Consider the following 15,392-nt stretch of genomic DNA (forward strand, 5'->3'; position numbering starts at 1 on the left):
TGTGCTCGGTACGTATTTGTGTTTCCTTTCGCTTTCAAGTTTCAACGCTATATATATATATCGGCACTTGTATGTGTAGTGTGCACTTCTTCGTATTATAAAGCCACTTTTGTCAGGATTTAATACTACTTTTCTCAGTCCATGCTCAGATAGGTTAGAGACCGAGCATAAGTTCACAAGCAGCTGCCAGTGTTTTTTTTTTCATTTGAACCGATACCGGATCAATTATATTATGTGTAGAGCTTAGGAGCATATGCTTTTGCCTTTCTGGAACTCCAGAAGAAAAAAAAAACTCATTTTTGTTAGGCTTAGACAGAGACGGGGACGCTAACGAGTTGTCAGTTTGGGTTGGGCTGCATAGCTAATTTTGCTGGGCTTCAGAAGTCATAGGCGGATATCGCAGGCCCAGTCCAGTTTGATTTTTCTGGGCTTAGCCACTTCCAATCCCCCGAAGCTGGACATTATTCCTCTAGAAACGCAGCTCTCTAAAATAATTTCTGAACGGATCCGTCTCTACAAAGTACAAATCAACTTTTAGAGGTGATTGGACTTTCCAGCTACCTCTAAAAATATACTCTATTTTTAGAGGTGCCCGGAATGACGAACCACATATAAACATACCATTTTTAGAGACAGCTAAGTCTTTTAGCTGCCTCTAGAAATGAAGGCAATCCTAGAGCCGGTTAAGAATTATGGCTGTCTTTAGACATGGATTTCTAGATGTGGTTGGCAACTTGGTCTGTCTTTAAAAATGGGTGCATCATAATAAAATTCATAAATTTTCTAAATTAAGTTAGATGAAGACAAACTTTATATCAAAGTGTAGTACTCAAAGAGATCTACAATTTTAACAATATTTTAATGTACTATACTACCTTACATGCATTCAACATTTCACATAAAAACGTAACTACTATATTCAAATGGTGATATTAAATTTGAAAAATGTAACTAGTATATTCGAATAGTGTATTTGCAATACTAGATTCAACAATTCTCAAAATTTGTTGAACATTTTTTATAAAAAACATGTAGCATTTTCTGTGAAAATGATGAAATTAATAGTATACCAAAAATGTTGAATAATTAGAATATTAAAAATGTTGAACTTTGTGTGTTCCAAATGCTGTTCTCGAAAAGGTAATTGTATTTGTGTTGGTTCTCATCTTTTTTATTAATTCTAAACAACATGGTGATTCAGATCGAACCAAATATATGCTCTCAATCTTAGAGAAATATGCACTTCAGGTTTGAGATTTAAATATAGTTAGGACAGGTACATTAGTATGTATTTAAAGGATCGAGTAGAATAGGAGTCAAATCAAATTTCTCGCCAAGAATATGACCTATGTCCCGATTCATCCCAAAGCACTGACAAGCTCCAAAACTTCAAGATGAAGCTACACAGGCTAACTGGTGACCAGATAACATCCAAACAACTTTAGAGAACACAACGGAAAAAGATCGGAAATGGAAACAGTGAAGAATGCACCGGAAGCAGAAACAATGAAGAACACAACAAGAGAGACGAAAACACGACACGTGGCGAAAACCTCCTAGCAAAACCGGCCTAGCCGGTTAGTTCTACTGTTGTGCTGGTGGGTGCCAAGCCGGCTGACTGCCTAGGGAGCTGGATGTTAACGTTTGAGAGTGCAAATATAATATTAAGGATTCCGCAAGGGCACAGAACATCAGTATAGCATTTCATCAGAAGTATTCTAGGTATCGTTATTTATATTTTACCATAGGAAAACAATAGAATAAAGATTTGTTAAAAGTAATAAAGGAATATCTATTAGTTAACATACTAGCATGGCTAGAACAGGGTGAATATAATGATAGGAATTATGTAAAATGACTCACAAGGGATAGATATATAAGATAACGTAAACTAGTTAACTCAGGAGAACAACGGGTGAGGTAGATTCCTATGATATTCTTCTTATAGGATCAAATTATATATATACCCGACTATAGCTAAGACTCACTCTACTTCTGTAAACACAGATTCACTAAAACTTCTGGAATTCATTAGTTTAAACCCCTAGACCTATGTTGGTGACCATATTTATGCATTTATATAAGTTATATTGATGGTTTATGATGAACGTTAACTACCGTTAATAAACTCCCCCAAGCTTAACATTTGTCCGTCCATGAGCAAAGCTAAACTCAGCAATGGATCAGGAGTTGCTATGATGTTTTCACTCCTCAAAAGTACACATGCGTTCAAATAAAAATTCTCCTCTGGATTAGAATAAACTGATCTCATTTTCGAACTTACCCATATTAACTTCAACCATGGGGCTTCTTAGCCTTCACTTGGGTTTTGAGTAATTGAAAGACAGAATGATCAAGTCAAGCACTATGTCTCAAGTTCTTTGTTCCACCATTATTTCGGAGTTTTTATAAGTTTTCAAAATAAAACTCAGAGATTCCATTGTATGACACTCTCAAGTTTCTCAATATATGTGGTATTTGTGGATCCTCACCAAAGGCAGTAATGATGTTATGCCTTTCTCTTCCTACAACTAAGGCTTATGTGGAGCTCATATGAGTGGAAATAGCATGAAAAAGCATACTAGCAATACATATATTATAAAGTCAAACCTCGGATATAAAGAGAGTTGAGTCATACAATCAAATCAAAATGTGCATGTGTGTGGATATATATGGTGGCTAACCTACTTCTACTATGCTCCTCGAAAACATATCTCTCTTTTAAAACTTGAAAATACTTTTGCAAGAAAACATGGACTATCTTATTTATCTCTTCTCTTTTTTAGGCGGGCATCTAAGTACCCATTGTTTTAGATATCTCAGGCACTTATCTATTTTTTCTCAATTCTTTCTATCTTTTATTTTTCTTCCTTATTTTTTATGAATAACTTTTGCATAACACATGCATCTTCTCTGCAACAAAACTTTTGAGAGATAGCAACAAGAACTTAGAGTATTTATTTGGTGGATAAAAAATCTATCAAGCATATTTTTGGTGTTTACTTCCAGTGAAGGAGTAAAATATTTTTTGGGTGGATCTAAATGGAACGACTTGTTTTTGCGCCTACCCCCAATGTAGGAGTAGTGCATATTTAGGTGGTGTGTTTGTGATCTTGATTTTAAGAGCATGACAAATCTCTCATAAGGGTCAACAAAGATTGACAAAACTCAATGCAAAACAAGTAGTAGATAAGTGGAAGTTTTCCTAGCAAATAACATGTATGGCTCTGGTAGGAATTCAAGCTTTGTTATATAGGAACTCAACATATAGCATTTGAGTTTTTCAAAAGATAAATCTCTAGAATGTTAGTGTCACTTGGAATAAAATAAACAACAGCTCAGACCTTCTCATATCATATCCCTCAATTACCTAAACTTAGATCAAGTATATGCTACCCACGAGTTTTAAGTTCAGAGTAAATCCTTATATCAAAACAATCTTATCCAAAACTCGAAAGAATTTAAGGCTAAAAACTAGGTACTTGAAAAGAATTACAACAAAGTAACTATTCATCATTTCTATTTTAAGAGATTATCTTCAGAGTCCTTTATATTTTATTCAGCACTTAAAAACAAATTAAAGCAAACTAGACACACTCTCTTTATTTTGTTTTCATTTTTAGATCACACATTATAACTATATATATTTATATAAAGATAACTTTTTATTTTGTTTTTAGTTATTCATTTTTTAATATATAAAGCAAACTAATAATAATAAAAGAAAAAATACTTATCTAGATGCATGGGGGATGCCTTCTCCCCAAGCTAGATGTTGTTGTGGTTGCTCAACGAGGTGGTCGGATGTGGAGGTGCTAGAATAGAGCCTCCCAATTTTAAATTTGTTGTTGTTGTTGTTGCTGGAGGCTGGTCATCTCATGTCCCATGCTTACCTTTGGCCAGAGAAAGACATGCGTCATCCCTTGGTTCACTCTTGAAGATGAGGATTCTTGTGGTGGCGCCTCTAGTAGTGGCGCTTCCAAAGGTGGTGCCACCTTCTGCTACCAAACCCGTCTTGGTTTTGAGTTTGATTTTGGTTTGACATGTTCATTCTTCTTGACTTGTTCTTCCTCCTTGTTCAACATTTCGATATCAAGCCTTAGTGGTAGAAGCTGGTGACATCTTGTGTGCATCATTATTGCCGATTCAGAACTTTTACTTGTAGAATTTGGAGGACCAACTCCCCCATACTTTACTTGAAGTGTCTTCTGCTCATAAAGATAAGGTAGAGATCAAGTGCATGGGCTCTATTGGTGGGAAAACACCAACATAACCAAAACTTTATTTATTCTTCTCTAGCCTTAGACATATTGAATCATAATAAGATTGATGTTATGTGCATTGTTCATTCTTACAACATGGGTGATAAAATCAAAAGTATGAGGATGAATGTGGCATTTGAATACATTTGACAAAAAGGATTGAGTTGCTTAACTTATGGAAGCATTGTCCATCTTTACAAAATGTATCAAACTTTACATGATTATGACTGTCTTCTTCCAAAGATAAGATATGTAACATTTTAGCTCATTTGGTTAAGACTATGAGATCAAGAAAAGTAGTGCTATGATCAAACATAAGGAACAAGACATGTTGAGTAAATCAGGTTGGATCAAGGATAGTTGTAACTCAAATATGTATGTTTCTTCTTTTATGTGAATAGCAAGATCAAGGGAAGCTTTTTAGATAATGACCACTAAAAGCATCTAGACCCTAGTTGGGTTTTGGTAATTAATGACGACACAAGATTACTGTGACTAACGTGTGTTTTACAGAGACAATTTGTGTTAGGTCATGGTAATGGTGATTGATTGGGCAATTAAGGTTTTCATGCCCCTATCGATGGAAATTGTTTCGATTTTTAAAGGATGGACGACAAGGTCTAGGACGGCTAGTTCTAAGTGTCATTTGGTGTTGGAGATACACTTAGAGTAGTTTAGGACTTTGTTTTTCCTTTGACCATACTATTAAGGGGGTATGAACTAGTAGCTTGACCTAAGTGAGTCTAATGGTTTAGGTGTGGTGCACACTTATAAAACTTAGCACTAGGTAGCTTAGGGATAGCCCAAAGATTAGTTGGAGTCAACTTCATTCACAAAGTTTCTCTAATTAGAAGTGAATGGAATTGAGACAAGATGATCGGACGCTGGTCCTTGTAGGACCAGACGCGTCAGGTCAGTTACTTGGCATGTGCAGTAGGAACAGAGGAGCGACCGGACATTGGCTACTGGCCAGAACCGGGCTCGCAGGTGTTGGCTGCTGTAGCATAGAGGGCGCAGCGCTCATGCAGGACCGAACGCTAAGGATGTTGTGACCTGACGCACTAGAGGCCGCATTCGGTCGACAATGGAAAGCATCCAGAGAAGGTTTTTAAGGACCTAACGCGTTAGGGTGGACCTGACTCTAAAGTGAGTCTGGTCACTCTAATGGTCGACTGTTTGAGTTGGCAAAGATGCAGCCATAGTATACTGACCGGACGTGTCCGGTCACATCGACCGGCGTGTCCGGTCACCTCGAAATGTGCTGAGTTAGACCCCAATAGGTATGTTTTGAAGTGAGGAGTATAAATACTTCTTCTACTAGTCTAACTTAGCTCTCTTGCCCATTTCTTCAGCTGAGAAACACCTTTGGAGTGCAAGGGAGAGCATGAGCCTAGTGGGGTGATTGAGATTTGAGAATCCAAGAATAAGGACCTCATTAGTGCATAGGGAGTAGCAAGTGTGCATCCACCTTTTGTCATTAGGCTTGTCTTGGTCAAGTGAGAGTTTATGCTTGTTACTCTTGGTGATCGCCATCACCTAGATGACTCAGTGGTGATTGGAAGCTTGGTGATCTTTCGACGGAGCTTGTGGATGACCCAAGTCATGGTGTGAGCGATTGTGGGTGATTCACCATGATGGAGTGTTGAAGAATCAACTTGTAGAGAGCACTTAATCCTTGCGTGGATCAAGGGGGAGCTACACCCTTGCGCGGGTGCTCCAACGAGGACTAGTGGGGAGTGGCGACTCTCCGATACCTCGGAAAAACATCGCCGCATTCCTCTCCCTCTCTTTACTTTGAGCATTTACTTTTGAGCAATTCAATTCATGTCTTTAGATTCTTAGAATTGTCATGTTAGAGTAGGATTGGAACCTAGGGTGCAAAACTTTTGTGCAGTAGAACAATAGAAACACTTCTAGACAAAAGGGGGTGAAATAGGCTAAGTGTAGGACTTAATTATTGAAAGAAATTTAGAATTAGCCCAATTCACCCCCCTCTTGGGCATCTTGATCCTTTCAACCACTTACCTTATGATGTTACCTTTATTATTGGAGCGTGATGACACTATGTGACATAGGGTAGATGACTAGTGGTGTTCTTTTCTTCCTGCTCGAAACTTTCCTTGCTTGAGCTGTTCATGAGCATCTTGTCTCCTATGTCGCACTCCTTTCTCATTCTTTTGTTATGCCTTCCTTTTATCTTTCTTTTGTGTATCTTGGCATTGTGTTTGGACCTTCTGCTCCTCTAATTGTTTCTTCTCTACGAAGGATTAGCGGACAACACATACCCGAAGGAATATACAAATAATTTAAAGCAAGAATAGTGTTGTCATAGAGCTAAAGGTCATCCTCTATGCTATAAAAGAGTTGGTTTTAACATTTTAATTAGTATAGAATCTTTATCCCATGTTTTAAATAATGTACCTTGATTGTTCACCACTACTTCAAATTTTCAACAAGGTTAAGGCAAAGATGAGTAAAATTGTTTTGAAGAATACCTCAAACCTTAATTTGTTTCTACGAATGATCTCCTAATATTCCCAATAAAATTTAAATATTTTCCTACAAGGGTTCATCCATATATACAACCGAACTCTATACAAGTATGTTTTGATTCAATAATCATGTCTGAATAATATTTCGAAGCATACTTGTAATAGAATAAGGAAGCTTAAAAGGCTAAAGAGATTCATTCAAGTAAAAATAACAATATGTATGGTGAACCAAGGGGCATGATTTTTTTTAAAATTTTTATTTGTTAGTGATTTAGCAAGTTGAGCACATCACAAAGGTATAGTTAACCAAGTCAAATTAGCAACATGGCATGAGATGTTTTTAAAGAACGCCATCCCCTACATTTGAATTTTGTAGAATGCATAAATCAAGCTTAGATGATAAAATTGTCCTGTGAAAGTTATGCTATGTTGCATATTGCTTGGCTGGTTATACCTTATGTCTTCCTTCTTTTTATTGAAATGATTAGTGACAAACATACCTAAAGGAGGCTTATCCGATTTTGATGGTCAAAGAAGGAACCTCATTGATACTTGCATGAAAGCTTCATCTCCAATGGCTTAGGGATGTCTTCTTGTGCCCATGATTTCATGAGACACCATTGGTAGACCACCACTAATTGATGTTGTTTGTTGATACGAGGATGCATGCCATGGTGTAGTGACATTTGTCATCCTACTACTTGCTGTCGACGTGCAAGCTGGTCTTTTTGATGGTGATGAAAGTAGACATATTCTAGCTAATACAAGGTGGGTTTTCATCCTCCAGCATCCTAGTTTGAGTCTTGGGAAGGCTCAAAGCTAGGTTGTCTTTGATATTGCTCATAGCCTATCGATTTGTTCGTCCACTTCCACGGCTATAGTGGTTGTTTGATTTGGGGTTTATAGGTTCATAGCAAACCATGAACAGGCATAGCTTATATTTATTCTTCAATTCTTTTCTGCAAAATGTTAACAGACACATAGTTGAGAGAATATAATGAATTTTGAAATATGGGTTGTTGTCCATATTTTTTGTGATTTTTCATCTATGCTAATGAAAAGATAGTTTTAGAATTACTTTAGCATGGATTTTGTTTATCATGTTTTATGTGTTTGCTGCATTCTAGCATGGTTCAAGGTAAAGGTAACTTGCAGCAAAAGGCAAAGTGAATGAATTTTGTTACTCACAGTTCTTACTTCCATGAAGAATGAGTTGTGTCTTCTTTGCGCAAAGTTATTGGAGTTCATCACTTGCCTTGATTCATCTTTGATGTGAATTCATCTCTTAACTTACCCAGATTGAATTTGAATTTTTTTTACAGGGGTTAGTCAAACAAAATAACTAGTGTCTACATAAGAAATTTTTAGTTCAATAACCAAACTAGACTCCATGTCTAATTTAATTAAGTAAGGCTATTTAACCTAAGCACCACACTTAATTTAAATGCCTATGGAAGTATGTGCAGTACTTCCAAACCGAAACTTACTATGGCAAACAAAGGTAGCATAAAAGCACTATAGAGTTTTTTTTCAAATAGAGATAAAAGAACATAATCATGGTAAGAGATTTTTTATACTTGGACCTTCATGTGTCCATATATTTTTTCCTTTTTAAACACAAACGATATGAATGTGTGCCAGGAACTAAACATACTATGGATTTGATATGAGAAAATTTAAACTAAACGTAGTGGATGCATGGATTATTCAAAGTAAACATGCAGTGGGATGCAAGAATTTAAAAGATAACTACTCATCAAGTTTAAAGTCTTTGAGCAAGACTATCTCATCTGTCTTGATCATACTTTGCCACGACTCACAAGATGGAATTTGTGAGTAGTGCAGCGTCTGTATTCGTCATTTGAGATGTAATTTAAATTCTTGTGACATCGACATTTTTCTCCAATCTACACATGGTTAGAAATATATATATATATATATATATATATATATATATATATATATATATATATATATATATATATATATGTTTATACAAACCTGTGAGATGGCGGTATTCCAATGTTGATGGATCTTGAATGTTCAGGCACCTTGGGTTCTTCAATGTCGTTCTTGTTTTCTTAAGGGAGCTCGCCGAAAGGTCGAAACAACATCTATTGTCCTGTCTATTTCACAATATAACAGATCAGGGGTAATCCTACTAAAGCTAGTGGTATATTAATGATCTAAATTTTTACGCCAATTGCATCCCCGGCAACGATGCCAAAAATGCTTGTTGACGTTTGAGAGTGTAAATATAATATTAAGGATTTCACAAGCGCACAGAATATTCATGTAGCATTTCACCTGGAGTATTTCATATATCGTTATTTATATTTTACCATAGGAAAACAATGGAATAAAGATTTGTTGAGTAATAAAGGAATATCTATCAATTAACATACCAGCATGGCTAGAATAGGGGTGAATATAATGATAGGAATTATGTAAACTGATTCACAAGGGATAGATCTATAAGATAACATAATCTAGTTAACTCAGGAGAATAATGGGTGAGGTAGATTGCTATTATATTCTTATTACATGATCAAAGTATATATATACCCGACTATAGCTAAGACTCACTCTACTCTTGTGCACCTCGAGACGCCGCAAGACGGTAGAGCACCGCAAAGGATAACTCTACTAATGCGATCATAGTCCTACAATTTAGGAACCTACCCAACATGGGGTGGACTATAGAAGATAGATGGGGCTGTCACCACCCGTAGCTACCACATGGCCATAGAACAGGGCGCACTCATAGACAGAGCATCGTATAAGCACCATGCTTACACGAGGCTCGGCTACTTAGCCCAACCGGTAAACTAGCAAGCTAAGCGCTCTATAAACCCACACACAAAAGTAAAGATAACCTTAACTAAGCAAGATATATATTTAAAGTAAGCATAGCCATGTAGATAAGAATGATATAATGATAACAAAATCTCATAAGATATATAAGTGAATATACAATGGCTTTATCAAGCCTCCGAGACTAGATCTAGAACCTAAGCACATGAGCCCAACTCAACCCTCACTCCCAAGCTACTAATCTACTACATTGGAGAGCTCTAGATCTAATCCTTTTGGTGTGTCTTGATATTGATCTCTGATGGATTTCTCTAGAGGAAGGGTATGGAGGACCTTATATAGGGGAAACCAAGGGTCCATCGTCAAATCTGAGCTCTCAGATCAAACGACCTTAAACAACGTGTAAGATTGATCTATAGAGGCGGTGGAGAACTGATGTTGAAGCGAAGGCTGATCCATGGGTGTCATAGGCCGATCGGCCTGCAGGTAGGGCCGGCCAGCCCCACTTGGTAGTATCTCGGTCTCTGTTGCGGTGTTTTGCCTTCTGGAGTGTTCTGAAGTCCTCCTAAGTTGGTTTCATCATGGATAACCGTGATTTAATCTGATGATTGGGTCCACCTTGCTTATTTTCTTGATAGATCCTCTTGCAAACACAGATTCACCAAAACTTATAGAATTCATTAGTTTAAACCCCTAGACCTATGTTGGTGATCATATTTATACATTTATATAAGTTATATTCATGGTTTATGATGAACATTAACAATTGTCAACATCGGAATGGCTGGTTCTAGGCCGGCCTGGTCGCTAGAAAACTGGTCGGGTCGATTCCTCAGGGCACAACTGCTCGATCCTCCCTCTCCAAAAGATGAAATCCAATAAAATGAAGTTCAATCAACCGCAAATTTTATAGAGGTGTTCCTAAAGGTGTTGTGAAGGTTTTTTCCCAAGAGGTCAACACCTAGAAACCTCGGAATCAAAGCAGATCATGAAATCCATCTTTAGAATTGGAGTTTTCTCCAAAATGGTCAAAATCTCATATCTCTGTGCTCATGAAGAATCTGCCAAACCTAGTGGCTAGAGATGTTCCTCAGGAGACATAGCACATATGGATCAACCCCAAACAAGCTCAAGTGATTGGATCAAAGATTTCACAAGAAAGCTCAAAGAAACGAACAAACCAGAGACAAAACAAGGAAGGGAGAGGATCGATTCAAAAGACTAGAGGTCAACTTGATTGAATTCAGTAGTAACAACATTACAAGGACATGGTCTAGCCTCCTCCCTTCATCCACCCTCTTACAGATAGAAAACAGGTGCTCAAGGCAATAACCCCTCTTTACAAATAAATTCCCTAACTATAAAGTGAAAACTTGGCTAGCCTTTGCTAATGAACTAGATGGGAGAGATATTGTCTTAGGCAGCCCCTGTCCTTTTTTATAGATCTATTACACACTGTGAGACTATCCCTAGATATTTTGTGTCTCCATGAGATCTTGTCCACTTGATCCCATAGGTGGCGGCAAGCTTGACAAGGAAAAGGCATATAATTTACTTATTACATGGTGATTTGACATACAAACTAAATCGGGCGTTACTAGCGCCCAGATGTCCAGACAGACACTCACGTCTTGAGTTCTACAACTGCTTGTTTCCCGCGTGTAGCGAGCAGACATCACAGACCTCAGCTTGCTTTGAGGCCACTACACGAGCATCACGCCATGGTCATCAGCCCACCTAGGGCCACCACCTCTGCGAGCATTTGCGTGCTCGTTGGGTAGGGTTTTCCGCCGAGCTCGAACTACCATGGCAAGATGGAGGAAAGGAAAGGAGGGGAGGGAGAGGAGAGGGTGAGGCATGCCATGTGAGGTAGCAGCCGAAGCCTTGCAGTAGGCAGCTGTCCGCCAGCCACCGACGCCATTGCAACATGTGCAACACTCGATCTACTTTTGAAACATTTAGATGAAACATTTGGAACATATGTCTAAAGATAGATGAAACATTTGAAATATGTGTCTGAAACACTTGCAAAAAACACATGAAACACTTGAAACCTTTGCAACACGTACGCAAACTCCATATAAAAAATTTGCAACATATGTGTGAAACATATGCAACATCCAGATAAACACACTGCAACATACACCTAGAAAAAGTAAATGAAACATTGGGGACAGACATTTGCAAAGTGTACAAACATTACAACATATGCAACATCCTAATCTACTTTTGCAACGTCCATAAGAAACCCACAACATACCTCTAAAACAACTAAGACACTCGAAACATATGCTTGCAATATGTGCCTTCAGCGTAATGTCACATTGCTGCCAAGACGAATGGAGCTCATCCTTATGGAGCTCGACGCTAGCACCGAGCTCAATGCCATAAAGTGCTCGGAGGTTGACGGTGCAGAGCTCATCGGTGGCATGGACCTCGGCAGTGGCTGTGGTAGGAGGATGGAGTGTGGCCGTGACAGGAGGCGTGAGTCTGAATGGTGGGCGAGTGGTGGGAGTGGGATGGCGCAAGTAGAGTCCATCCCACGAGTGGGGGCGGCATAGGCGAGTAGAGTCTATCCTACGATGGTGGGCGCCGTGGGCGGGGGTAGCACCGGCGAGCGGTGTAGGCGAAGTCTGTCCGAGCGGGGGCAGTGTGGGCGAGCGGAGTCGTCCCACGAGCGGGGGCGCGCACAGTGCAGAGCGAGTGTGCGACACGGGCTAGGTCCATGAATGAGTGGGTGAGGATGTGGTCCGTAAATGAGTGGATGAGGGTCGTCCAGACTGGAGTCATAGGATGATGCACGGATATAAGTATTATCGTACTAAATCTAACTTGTGCTTTCTAGTTTTGACCTCTGTATATCTATCTATTTTATACCTAAACTAAAGAGCAAAGCGTTTCCTCTTCCTCGCTTTTTTACTTCCTAAACTGCCCTCACGTCCTCCGTATCTCATACATGAACTGGATTCATGACCGGTGCTTATACAACTATATAAGTTAGCACATTAGCATGTTAGCTAGTGCTCGATTCCAAATTATGTTAGCTATTTTGGCTTTTCTAAATATTTAGTTCTAGCTTTGTATCTAAACATAATGTATATACAAGTGTTTAACAAATGCTACAGATCTAAAAAGTAGAAAAAATGACTTTCAATTTGAATAAATGAAGGCAGTAGTTTCAAAGTGAGGTTTGTTATTTTGGATCACACGCGCAACTCATACTAAGAACTTTTGAACGCGAGGGAGCACATGCAAAGCAACCAAGCAGCAAAGGCAGAAGTGGAACAACAAGAGATGACTGAATTTTTTACATTTTGTCCTTTTTTTGAAAGTTTCTCACAAATAGACCCCTAGAGGAAAGATTTCAGAATATGGACCCGTAGCTCGACGCCATTGATGCTGGCGCTGAGCTAACACATCTCGGCGCCAGCGTCCCTAGCGCCAAGGTCCTAGGCTCAAAGCGAACATGGAAGGTGACATGGCACTCTGGCGCCGAGCTCGATGCCATAGATCTTGGCGCCGAGCCTTTATTACCTATGGGCCCCGCCCCTCTCTTCCTCTCTTCCTCTCCCTCTCTTGCCCTAGTAGAGCAGAGTCGAGCTTTGCCACCGCCGCCGCCACCCACGCATGCGCCTCCACTGGCCGCCTGCGCCTGCGCCCTGAGCTCGCTGAGCGCCACCGTGGCCACCCCAAGGGCGCCCTACCCCGCGCCACCATCCCCGCTCCACCCAAGGCCACGCTGCCCCCCCCTCACACCTTGCCGCACCCCACGGCCGTCGTGCCTTGGCGTGCAGGAGCACCGCGCCCTATGGCCGCACCGCCCCCTTCCTCCCCGCGCCGCGCCGTTGCCCATGGCTGGCCACCCGTGCCTTGGTCCCCTCGCCAGTTCCTACGCCCACGCCACACCCTCTCCTCACCCCGCCTTGCCGCCCTCCACCGCTAGCCTCGGCCGTGGCCGCCGTGCCTCCCGCGCCCGTCGAGCCAGACTCACCGCGCAGAGCCCTGGGCACCCCACACCCGCCATGCGCCACCGCTATCATTAGCCGCACCACCACCGACCTCGCCACTTGCAGCAGCCGGTCGTGCCACCACCAGCCCAGATCATCGGCTTGACCCACGCCCATCATCCATTGCGACTCTATCGATGTCTGCAGATCAGTTGTTGAAAAGGTACAAATTATGAATATGTAATGTACCTACTTAGTTGGCATTTGTTATTTACTAGTTAGTGTGATGACTCAGGTAGTTGATTTAGTTAGTGATCTAGTGAGATATATATGTAGATAGATAGAAACATAGATAAATAGGTACATAGATATAGTTAGATAGCTACTTAGATATGTAGTTACATATTTAGTTAACTAAATATGATCTAGCTATTTAGTGAGTACACTGTATATATATATGTAGTTATTATCTTATTTACTTAGTTTGTAGTTAGAAAGTACTTGTTAGGTACTATCTATCGTCTAATTTGGACTAAAGAACATGTGTTCGTTACGTGTTTGAACTAGATGGACAACCTAGTGACCATATATCATGGAGGCACCGTTAAAAGCGATCGCTATGGATATGTTGAGTTTGTTGACATGCAAAGCATGCCTGTGCTATTCAATGATATTCATTTAGTGAGATGGTTGCAAGGGCTCGGGAGGAGTTGCACTGCCTTGGAGATGATGGCATTGCAATTGATGGTGTACTGCACCTAGGTTCTCCTCCCAACATCTTTAGGCGAATGATCTCAATTGGTTGTGCGAATCAGTAGGAGAACTATGTAAGATCGGCTATGAAGAGTCAGCTGCAATGTTTGGACATGGTTGTGCATAGAGTGTTAGTTGATCCCATCCCTCATGGGTTTTCCCCAGCAATGGATCAGCAGGCACACATTGACCCTCCCATTCTAGAACCTTATATGCATGTGGAGATTGCACCTACGGTTCTCGATGCTCAATCTGCCCCAATGGTGTAGTTGGAGATGGTTGTCAGACTCATGTTTCCGTGGTAGATCCTCCTCATGAGATCCCTTTGACACAAAATCATCCGAGTAAGTGTCTTAACCGCATGGTTTTTGGGAGCTTACCCCATTCCTTACATCTATTTCTTTTATTCTTTCCTCATTTTTGTACTTATATTATAGGAGACATTCCTGAGAATGTGGATGTGCCCCCTGTTGCTGCGCAAGTGCACTTTGGAGATGGATTCCGTGGCTCCAAAAGTGTTGAAATTATGAATGATTTGGAGCCATATGAGATGGCTAGGGCTCTTGATTTTGATGATGATCACCCTGTTGGAGAGCTGACAGAGAGTGATGTTGAGATGCTGAGGCATATCTTTCCCGGCCACCATGATCCTAGAGTTCATGAGTTCAGCGATCTTGCTCATTCCGATCAGGCGTGTGTAGAAGGGCGTGATGGTGAGCTCCTAGAAGCTCCTAAGGCCGGTCCTAACATGGTAATTGAGAATGGGAGGGTGTTCAATGACCTCCCTACTTTGAAGAGGTGGTTGCAGGCTTTTGCAGTGATACGAAAGAGACCTTATAAGGTATTGCATTCATATGCGGAGCACCATTACACAGTTGTGTGTGACAAGGAATGCTGCCCATGGAGGGTTTGTACAAGGAAGCAACAGGTCACTAGAAAATGGAAGATCACAAAAGTTGTCGGGCCACACAATTGTGCTGACCATGAGCTGACACTAAGGCATCGACGGTTGACATCTACCCTTATTGCTAAGTGGTTGATGGGAATTTTGCAGGGAGAACCCAACATGAAGGTGAGGACAATTATTAGCACCGTTGAGGCGTTGTATGGAGGTTATGTGATAA

This window comes from Miscanthus floridulus, chromosome 2, assembly GCF_019320115.1.
Source record: "Miscanthus floridulus cultivar M001 chromosome 2, ASM1932011v1, whole genome shotgun sequence".
In the NCBI taxonomy this organism is placed as follows: domain Eukaryota; kingdom Viridiplantae; phylum Streptophyta; class Magnoliopsida; order Poales; family Poaceae; genus Miscanthus; species Miscanthus floridulus.